Below are 11,663 nucleotides of genomic sequence, written 5' to 3'. Positions count from 1 at the left end.
GGGCGGAGTTACAGCAGATTTAGTATAGCTAAGCGGGCTCAAAAAAGGCAATTTCTGTAAACTTTGACCTTGAATAATTTAACAATTACAAGATGCACGAGACTAAAAATTTTCATAGTTACTAAGTTCTATGCATAGTTTCAACTCCCCAAATTTCATGAAAATCGGAGATGGTCAGGTTAAAAATTGCACATATCTGTGTTGATTTGGCATGGAATGACTCTTTAGCAACATAACAAAGACACTTATTGATTTTGTGATGTATTAAGGTGTATGGGATTCCGTACAATGTATCAGGATTGGGGGAAAAATTCCCTTCCATATTCGGACTTCAGGAAATGATTTCTCAATTTTCAGTATCCAGAACATGTGACATTTTGAGTAGTCTTGTATTAAAGGTACCTAATGTGTTCGGATGTTTTTCTTGGATGTGTTGCTATTAACTTGGAACTGCTTAAAGTTTTGTTTCCCAAGTCTACCTTTTGGTAATAGTGATTCATGTGCTACAGGGAGGGAGAGGATATTTGATTTTTGTTACTTAGTGTTCCTATTCTGCCACTTCTAGCTAATCGCAACAATGAGTGATGACGTGAAATTGATGAAGAGAAACTCATAAACAGTGCTGCAACCACAGGGGGACAGGGGGCATTGTCCCTCCCTATCTTGGACGGAAGTCCATTCTAGGGAAAGCAAACATTGAAGTAAAAAAAAACAAGACTCTGAGAATCTAAGAATAGCAGGACATATTGTCTCATGATGGAATTAGTTTTTACGTGTTCCTTGCATTTTTCTTCCAGATGGCCAAGGGTACTTGCAAGGGGCACAGAGGGGCAATTGCTCCCTCGAATTCAAATTTTATACAAATAAAAGTACATTTCGTAAAATGTTCTTGCTTGCTTCGCTTGCAGTGTCTGCTATTCTTAATAGTCCAAGTTCAGAGTCATAGCTATGGGGCGGCGGGAGTCAAACGATCTATATGATAAAAAAATGTTTAAGAGAATGACATGGCGCCCTATTAAAACAATTTATTTCTATGAAACTAATATGAAATATTAATGAAGGCACTGTAATCCAAGAAGTCATTGATCAATCAAGGGATTCCTATTTGTTTGTCAGGTGTCAAGACATGCATTTCAACTATAATACAATTCACACAATATTTTGCAAAATGGTTAAGGTAACCAGTAGGCAAACATTGTCTGTAGCGATCCAAGAGTCTCCCCTTTGAAGTAAATAGAGTCCGTGGTGGACTAAGGGACCCATGTCCCTTAAAGTTTTAACAAGTACAAAAAAAGGTATTACAAATTTTTACATAATTCATCAAAGTGTAGATAATATGTAACCATTATTATTTAATTAATTCGATTTTTCTTGCATAACACAACACAATGGTGTTGTTCGATTCCCGATCGATTCCTTTGTGTGTAAAAATCTTGCATACTAGAAACTAGAGGGAATCATATGAAGTATGATTTATAAAGGGCTCCCTTAAGCAGCTCTGCAGAGGGGCTCAAAGGTGTTGGTACATATTAATCGTAAAGGTAAAGTGTTCCCCTGTGCATAGCACTACGCCATGAAGGCGTATACGGGGTGTGGGGGTAACGCCCCACACTTTCTTGATCCGGTCGTGAGTGGGGGTGATGTGATCAGCATCACGCCCCTAACCGCCTTTACCCCCCAGGGTTTCCCCCAGGTACCCATGTTATTCGACGCTGGGTGGGCGCCGGGGCCGCTTCCACCGTTGATTATCGATCTGTAAATATCAAGTAAATACAGTCCCTATTAGCCTATTTATGTTAAACTTTATATTCTTTGGGAACCTGGAAAGGTCATTATCGAAATATTGCTATTTGATGTTGCTCGAAGTTTCTTTTTGTTCATTGCAGTTTCAAGTTTCATTCATTTTCTGTTACTTATCTCTTTTGGGGAAGGGGGCAAGTGCTTCTGTGTACTCTGCTATATCTGCCAATGCGACACAATATATAAAAAAAATGCCCCCTCTAGGATTGACTTCGCCCCCCCTACAAAGAATTCTTGGCTACGGGCCTGGATGTGCAGGTATGGCCCCCCACACAATCTCGATGTAGAAGTGGTGTGATCCAGCTGCCTTAACCATCCCCCCCCACCCCCCGGTACCCATTTATTTGAGGCTGGGTGAATCCCAGAGCCGATTAAAGCAGGGGCAAGGTCGGAAAAAATCTGACCTTAGATCACCTACCCTGGGTCTCCCACCAGGCCCGTAGCTGGAATTGATCTCCAGGGGGGCTCACGGGTTATCAGGGGGGCTTTGTAAACCAAGTCCATTTTAAAAATAATATATTAAATGAAGGTAAAGTATGTGTGGGGGGCGCTCAGGCCCGTAGCCAGGAATTCTTTGTAGGGGGGCGAAGTCAATCCTAGAAGGGGCAAATTTTTAATATATAATGTCGCATTGGCAGATATAGCAGGGTACACAGAGGCACTTGCCCCTCCCTCAAAAGAGATAAGTAACAGAAAAAAGATGATATCTTGAAACTCCAACGAACAAAAAAAACTTCGAGCAACATCAAATAGCAATATTTTGATAATGACCTTTCCAGATTGCCAAAGAATATAAAGTTTAACATAAATAGGCTAATAGGGATTGTATCTACTTGATATTTACAGGCCGATAATGTTAATAGACGATTAATATGTACCAACAGCTTTGAGCCTCTCTGCAGAACTGATTAGGGGAGCCCTTTATAAATCATGCTTCATAATGATTCCCTATAGTTTCCAGTATGCAAGATTTTTACGCACAAAGGAATCTAACGAGAATCCAACACCATTGTGTTGTGTTATGCAAGAAAAATCAAATTAATTAAATAATAATTGTTACATATTATCTACATTTTGATGAATTGTGTAAAAATTTGTAATACATTTTTTGTAGGCCTACTTGCTAAAACATTAAAACATGGGTCCCTTACTTCACCACGGATTCTATTTGTTTCAAATGAAAGACTCTTGCATCATTACAGACAATGTTTGCCTACTGTTACTAATTTGACATGTCCTATATTACCATGTACTGTAATTTGTACACACCGGTAGTCCTTGGACGCAAATAAACTAAACTAAACTAAACTGGTTACGTTAATCATTTTGCAAAATATTGTGTTGTTGGAATACATGTGTTTGACACCTGAAAAACAAATAGGAATCCCTTGATTGATCAATTACTTCTTGGATTACAGTGTCATCATTAATATTTCATATCAAGTTTTATAGAGGGAAATGTTGTATCCTCTTTATGTTATGAAAAATACCTTCCTTAATGACTATGGTACGAAACCGAACGATATAAGGGCCTCCTTCTCCTTGCCCCATTTCCGCGGCATGAGGTCTCTGGGCTGCTTATCGCCACCGCTTTTTGAGCAGAAGCGTACAAACCCCAAATATCAGGGTTTATTATTATTTATTTTATGCTGATACTGATTTCAGCCAGTCACAGAATGGCTTAAGATATATGAATAAAATTAGGAGAGTCCACTCCATAGCAGAAGAGTTGACATAATTATCTGTCAAAAAAATTAGGTTGTGCCTGAGGTACTTTAACAGACAACGTCTGCTACAGGCACAATGTATTGTCATGTTCTTGAACCTATATTCATAGGTTGCCGCCTGATAGCACCGACAAGTTGCACAGCATGTACAGGACATCAAGGCAAGCAACTTTTCTCAGTCACTATTTGCTCGTCTAATTCTTCTTTCGATGTTACAAGCAATCGAAATATGGCATCTTCTGTCCTTAATGTATGCAATCTCATTGATAGCTTCGCAGTTGCAAATGTCATTTATTTTTACTGCCGCTTAAAATTCTGAGAGCAATATATAAGATGCTATGGAAACGATATCATGGAAACAGTCAGGGTCAGACTTAACTTTTCCTTTATAAAATTGATATCATAACACAGGCCTATGTTGCTTATCTTATATGTGTATGCGAGCGAAGCGAGCAAGAAAATTTTACGAAATGTACTTTTATTTGTATAAAATTTGAAATCGAGGGGGCAATTGCCACTCTGGGGCCCCTGCAAGTGCCCTTAGCCGTCTGGAAGAAAAATGCAAGAAACACTTGAAAACTAATTCCATCTTGAGTATCCATTTGTCCTGCTATTCTTAGATTCTGCTAGTCATGTTTCTTTACTTCAATGTTTGCCCCCCTAGATTGGACGTCCGTCCAACATTGGGGGGGGGGGGACAATGCCCCTGCCCCCGTGGTTGCAGCACTGTTTGTGAGTGCCTCTTCATAAATTTCACGTCATCATCATTCATTGTCAGGATTAGCTAGATGTGGAAGAAAAGCAACGCTAAGTAACAAAAATCAAATATCCACTCCCTCTCTCTATCACATGAACCACTATTACCAAAAGGTAGACTTGGGAAACAAAAAGTATGCAGTTCAAACTTCATAGCAACACATCCAAATACATTAGGCACCTTTAGTACAAGATACTCAAAATGTCACAACTGTTCTAGATACTGAAAATTGCGAAATCATTTCACGAAGTCCGAATCTGGAAGGGAATTTTTTCCCCCAATCCTGATACGACATTATATGGAATCCCACACACCTTCATAACTCGCAAAATCAATAAATGTCTTTGTTATGTTGCTAGAGTAATACAGGATATAATTGTAAAGATTAGTGAGAATTCCAGGTAGGAATGTGTTCTGTATTTTTCACAGGGGGGCAAAGCAGGCTCTCAGGGGGCAGTTGCCCCTCCTGCCCCCTCTAGCTACGGGCCTGGGGGCGCTCATTCATTTGTAAATATCATATACTACACAAATATTACATTTTTCTACATCTTTTAAAACATCTCTTGAAGTGTTAATTGACTGATACTGAAATTATCCCTTACACACCCCATTCTATTTTAGATGATACAGATATGAATATCACACACAAAAAACGCACAATATTTAATCACAGTGCCTACAGTATATTCCACCCAGGCCAAAGCAATTAAACTCCCCTTCCTTCCCAAAACTTGGGAGCTGTTGTTGACCTTTGACGCAGATGCGGAGGGAACTTGCATGATGAGATCAAAGTCACAGATTTCTGTCTAAACGGGAGGTTGCAACAGGGACAGTGAAGGTACAGATAAAGAAGCTCCCCTATGAAAGAACTTTCTGAAGTCTAGAGAAAATTCTAAATACTTGCAGCTACTTCTGCTCATATTCAAAATGAGCGAATGTAATAGATACTGTTCATATTCTGTGGATTTATCCTTAAAGTTGTGAGTTGTCTACATTTTCACTCTTCACTGCAAACAAATTATGCAAAATAGTTTACCTAATGTAAAGGGGGGCTAATGGCAGTGCCAGTGGGGCATGACGGTAGTCCGGGGGGGAGCCCCCCTGGCCCCTGCCTGGGTACGGGCCTGTCTCCCATGTGCCAGTTACACGCCCTACCAACTAAACCATCGTGAATCAAAGTGCAGTAGATAATATATACAGTATGTAACATTCTTATTCGTACACACGGATTTTCAAAGAAAATGGTTTAATATCTGAAAGGAAATACACTCTTTTGAAATTGTTTCTTTACAATTCAATAACTAATATCATTAGGAACATAAAACCTTATCCAAATTCTGTATAACTATATAATAAATTAAATTAAACTGAAAGAGAAACATGCCATTTTTTGTACAACTTTTCTATTCGTACACTTAATAATATAAAAGAAAAAAGTATATTTAGAGCAAATTGACTGACAGTTCTAATACTTTAATGCGTATCCTTTGGCTTTAATTACTGCTTGACACTTGTTCTTCATAGAATTAACCAGTTTCCGACATGTTTCAGAGCTTATTTTATTCCACTCGGCTTGCACAAGAGTTTTCAACTCTTGTTTGGACTTGACGCCTGCTTTACGGACTCGCCTCTTGAAAATTGCCCATAAATGCTCAATGGGATTTAAGTCTGGACTTTGAGCTGGTGTTTGTAGTAGTTTGGGCACATTCCATATTAGCCAATTCATGTTAACTCGCGCCTTATGCTTACTGTCATGGTCTTGTTGGAATCTGTAGATAGGCGGCATGTCCATTTCTTGGGCACTCTGTTCTTCAATATGTCCAAATAGACATATGCATGATACCATCAATAAACTGGATGGTACCAACACCTTTGGACGACATACAGCCCCGAATCATTAATGACCCACCACCGTGTTTAACTGTTGGAACTGTGTTAATGTGATCATTGTCTTTATTTGATTTTCTCCAGACCCTATTTATCCCATCTGACCCGTATATATTAATCTTGGACTTGTCTGACCATATGCCACTATCCCAAAATTCCTGGTCCTTGTGGACGTGCTCTTTCGCAAATGAAAGTCTATTCCTGCGATTCACCTTCTTTACATACGGCCTCTTTCGTGCTATTTTGACATGATATCCATGCTTCCACAAGGCACGTCGGACAGTTTGATAGGACATCATCTTGCCAGCAACATTTTCTACTAATGGTCGTAACTGAGGAACACTTAGTTGGGGGTTTTCTCGCACTCTTTTTAAAATAAAGCATTCATCACGTTTATTCAACAGTCTCTCTTTTGGTTTTCTCGGCACATTCTGTGTTGAACCTTCCTCTCTAAATTTGATTACTATGTATTGAACTGTGGAGTGTGATTTATTGACTGTTTCTCCAATTTTTCCTAACGAATAACCTCTAAGGGTCAAATTTATAATAACATCCTTCAGATCGGAACTAAATTCCTTCACCTTGCCCATTTCGAACACACTGATAGATAGACCTACGCCAGCATTCCGCTTGACGGGGAGCGCACCTGCACATTCAAACTTGTCACGAAGTTGCAAACTGCATGAAATCGCCTGAATAGCGGTGGCGCTTTATGCGAGGAAGATTGAAACTCTTGCCTGTGTGAATAACAATGTTGAATGTAACAGCGTGTTTTTCTCTTTTCACACAAATTATATGATCTGTTTATACACTTTGAACATACATTTTTATTGACATTTGTTGGTGAAACCTTCATTAACATTAATTTCCAGGTACATGTGAAAATGATTATATTTACTAGTAGATATGACATTTTTTCCTCGGAAATTCTATGTGTACGAATAACAATGTTACATACTGTATATTTTGTTAAAACAGATTTTATATTTCTATTAACCTTGAATTTTTCCATCTAGGGTGGTGTAAGTTAGTGTTTAGGTGTGTATGGCCCACTTTAGACGAAAGCATTTTCCTTAACATTTATGCCATGACCAAAATATAAAGTGTAAAGTGAAAAATCGCATGGATATTTAGAGTATTTAGAGCTAAAATGGCCATAAATTGAGCCTTCGTAAAAGAAAAATTAGGGGATAGGGGTGTTCAGAAAATTTTGGATGTGTGTGAATAAATCACTGTATAGTAATATTTTAAGCTGTCGCTTTATGTCCGCATTAGCGTCACTTTATACTCAAGATAGGCTAATTGGAAATGGATATACAGTCTAAAGTAGGATCCAACACATTGTGTGATATGCAGAGGCGTGGCGTGCATGTAGCCGGTGTTACCGCAGGTAACAGCAAAATGTAAAGAATTAAAAAGTTGTTTCAATAAAATGACAACATTGTTAAATACGTTAATGAACACCGTTGCCGTCGAGTAGATATTACCTATGACATTTTTTCTGTAGCCGACAGAAGCGAAGAGGGAGGCCGTTCCGCTACCCTGAAGAGGCAACAAGGGAAAGTGAGGGGAAGGCTTTGGGGCATAGTGTGCTATGGGGTTATTCATATGCCTGTTAATGGGCCCTGTTGCCGTTCATACCTACCAGATCAGCCAGTGTTGTCACATCGGATTGGCAGAAATTAACTAAATCCCGCCTAAAATAGGAATGCCATTTCTGTGAAGCAACTAGAGGTATACTGCAAAGCCAAGGGGATTGAACTACAACTGAGACCAGTTAGGTAATAGACGAGAATATAGTTCCTTGGTGTGATTCATGATTTGGACAAACCTTGCTCCAAAATACGAAGTTGGCAACAGTAGTACGTACAGCTGGGCGCTTACCTTCCACAAAGGAGCGGAGTTCTGACGTCTGCTCAGTGCTCACCACACAAACGTCAAACTGACTCGAGAAAAGTGTGGATCATCTTCTTTACCTTCGCACCTCATTACAAAGAAACAGAGACAGATGAAAAATTGACAAGGGTCTACCACTATTCATTGGATTTTCGTGGTAACTGTCTCATTAGTGGTAGTTCTTTCAAGGAGTGTTTTTGACTAAATCACTGTGCTGATTGCAAAACAAGAACGAAATGAACAAATATCTAGCTAGATGACATGCTTTCTTTACCTGGGGGGGGGATACGTCTAGCAGGCATAATTATTGTACTGATAGGATAGCCGTTAACACTTTTGAAAAAGTCACGGCACGCCACTGGTGATATGCCTCCACCAGGGATCGAAGCCAGTACTCCTTGATTACAGGATGACAGCAATACCATGCCACAGGAGTTTATCCATAATTTTCCATCTGAGGGTGTAATGATAAAATAACCATAAATTGGACCTTTAAAAAAAGGAGGGAGGAGTTGGTTGAGGAAATTTGCAGAAGAGGGTGGGGGTTTTGGGAATGTATGGATAACTCACTGCCAATTCAGGTCCCTCCACAAAACAGGCTAAAAGGCAAGATCATTCAGATGCTCATTAGCCATGGTGCTTCTGATCCACCTGAACGATCTTGCCTTATTAGCTGTAGAAAGGGAGCATCAAAATATAAGTCTACGCTAATAGTGTGACGTTTTTAAAAATTATGAAATTTTCTAGTTTAGTATTACCTCAGAAGTATACAGTTTAGTATTTTTCCATTTTTTCAATTAACACATTATATTGTTAATCAGTTTATATTTTTTAATTGTCATATCGTGTTGTGAAATGTAAACATACTTGAAACTGAACACATTTTCAATGCAGTATTTGAATTCATATAATTTATTATTAATCCAATATTTAAACTTAATTTTTACAATACTTGTTTAGATCAGAAATAACAATATCAGTGAACATCTGTAATAGAAAAAGAGGCTTATGATGCCACAAAGTTATCAGTCACAGAAAACAACTTCTCTGTCTCAGTCTCCTCCAAACTGTTGCCAAGGGCTTTGTCTTGCCCAGTGTTGATGGGAATGTCTGTTGTTTGAGGTTCTAGTAAGTAATTTTCTAACCTGGGCATTGATGCAAAATATAATACTTCCATCTAAAGTGGGTGTTAACCAAAGAGATAAAAATTACCAAGCAAAAATTGATTCTTAAGTATGAATTAAAATTGTTTCAAAGCATGTAAATAATAATACCTTCATTGATTAAACTAATTTTAAGTTTAACTTTTTTTATTGTATTACACAATTGATAAAGAGGAGAAAAAAAGATGGTAAGACAAGCACTCTCTGCCATAACAAGGATGCATACATACTAGGTAAATATTACTCAGAAGCAAAATTACTACTGAAGTCCAAATTATAATTGTTTTAAAGCATTTTATAACAAAATCGTTATTGATTAATCTAATTTCATGAATTTTGAAATTTTTTATTGTATTACACAATTGATAAAAATGAGAAAACAAAATAACATGTTGAACTACCAAACTGAAACTTATTAGCCTGCAAATGGGTGAAATTTCCTCAGGCAGTGTTTCTATGGCCCTTCAAGCCTAACTAATGAAGTCTCACAGCTGGTGATAGTCAGAAAAGTTCACTGGAAAGGTATTGAAAGGTTCTCAGTCACTTATTGGAAATTAGCAAAAAATATATTTCAAAGCTGCCTGGGTAATTTTTACCCATGTATGCATCCCTATGGGTTAAACTGTTGAGAGTAACATGCTTGTAACATTCTAATTAGACTAAACATACAGTTGAGTAGTATACAGCTTATGTCTGTTCCTTTATGATAAACAAGCAAAAGGTAATGAGGAGGCTGAAGGTGAAAACCGAAACAGACTTTACTTAATTTTTGTTGAAGCATGTTTATGTGGTTTGAGAATTTCAAGTGTTCATCTAAAACAATAACCAAAAATTTAGTTTCTTTTGCATGCATTAAGTCTGTATTTTGGGACTTAACATTAATATTTAAGTGTTTTTTGTTTGAGAGGCTGTAAAATTTATGTAATTTGTTTTGCTTGTATTTAGAATTAAATCATTTCCTTGAAACCAGCTATGAAGCTTTAGCAATGTGTTGTTTACTTTATGATTTAAGCCATGCTCACAGTGATCTGTTAATATAATATTTGTGTCATCTGCATACAGTATAGCCTGTGCCTCATCCAAAAGTTTTGGCATTTTGTTAACATAGAGCAGGGATAGAAAAGGTCCAAGTATACTGCCTTGGGGAACTCCACAATTTATTTTTTGAACTGGAGATTGTATATATATTGTATTTCCGTCAGCATTTAAGTAACATATTTCTACAAATTTGTTTTCTTTCATGAAGACATGTTCTAAACAATTTATGTGCTAGTACTCGTATGCTGCAATTTTCTAGTTTGTTTAGGAGCATTTCGTGATTGACTAAGGCAGAGGCTTTTGTCAGGTCACAGAAAATCCCGTGTGTGTGTTTGCAGTTATCAAGTGATTCACCCACTTGTTCAATGAGATCTATCAGGGCTGAATTTGTGCTTTCTTGCTTTGTGAAACCGTGTTGTGTCTTGCTTAGTACTGCATACTTTTCACAGAATTTTTGAACGTTTATTAACATTGCACGTCCAAAAATTTTTGAGATAGGTCTATAATTAGCTACATCTTTTGGATAATTTTTTTGTATATTGGTTTTACAATTGCTAGTTTTAGTGTCAGGAACGATACCTGTTTCAAATGAATTATTTATGATGTGTAGGAGAGGTTTACAAAGCTGTCTGTAGCAACCTTTAATCAGAAAATCTGGTATTTCATCAAATCCAAATGAGTGCTTGTTTTTTAATTACCTGAATATTTCCCTTAATTCTAGTTCAGAAATAGGTGATATGAAGATTGATTTTTCATTTTTCAGAGCTGTTAAAGCCTTTGCGCCTGTCTTGGTCCTCTTTTTATTGTTTGGCTAGCACATGGTACTGAGTTTCAGTGGTGAAGTGTGCTGTCCGTGGAAGGGTAGGCACAGGATGGAGCAGGGATTTTTTTTGGGGGGGGAGCTGTAAATTTTTTAAAAAGTAGTATGTTAAAATATAGCCCCTAGAAAATAAAAGATAACATATTGCCTGAATCTCGTCTACTGCTGTTTGAAAAAGTCGGGATAGGGATTGTAAAGGATAATGTAGTGATTAACGTTCTCGCCTTATAATCAAGAAGTAGAAGGTCCGATTCTCCCTGGAGGCATTGGAGCATTGCACATGCAGTGAGATGTGGTGCATGGTATTGATAAAAAAGTCTAGTCCAAATAGCATGCAAGTTAAAAGTTGTACATGTAGCCTGTCACGTCACTCCACTACAGAGCGACCACAAACACATCGCACATTTTCCCCCCATGCATCCAGCTTAGACTATGAGTAAGCCTGCTCCTCCCTCACCCCACATGTGGTTCTGCACAGGTTCTTTTGCGTGTGGTCCCTATAAAATGGTTGCATTTTTTTCTGAAGGATCGTTTCTAAGTGACTCAAGGTCCTGGGTTCCAATCCCAGCCTTGGC

Source organism: Lepisma saccharinum, chromosome 8 (genome assembly GCF_977018435.1).
Source record: "Lepisma saccharinum chromosome 8, izLepSacc3.1, whole genome shotgun sequence".
NCBI lineage: Eukaryota > Metazoa > Arthropoda > Insecta > Zygentoma > Lepismatidae > Lepisma > Lepisma saccharinum.
The sequence above is the reverse complement of the archived record's forward strand: the minus strand, read 5'-3'. Positions refer to the sequence as shown.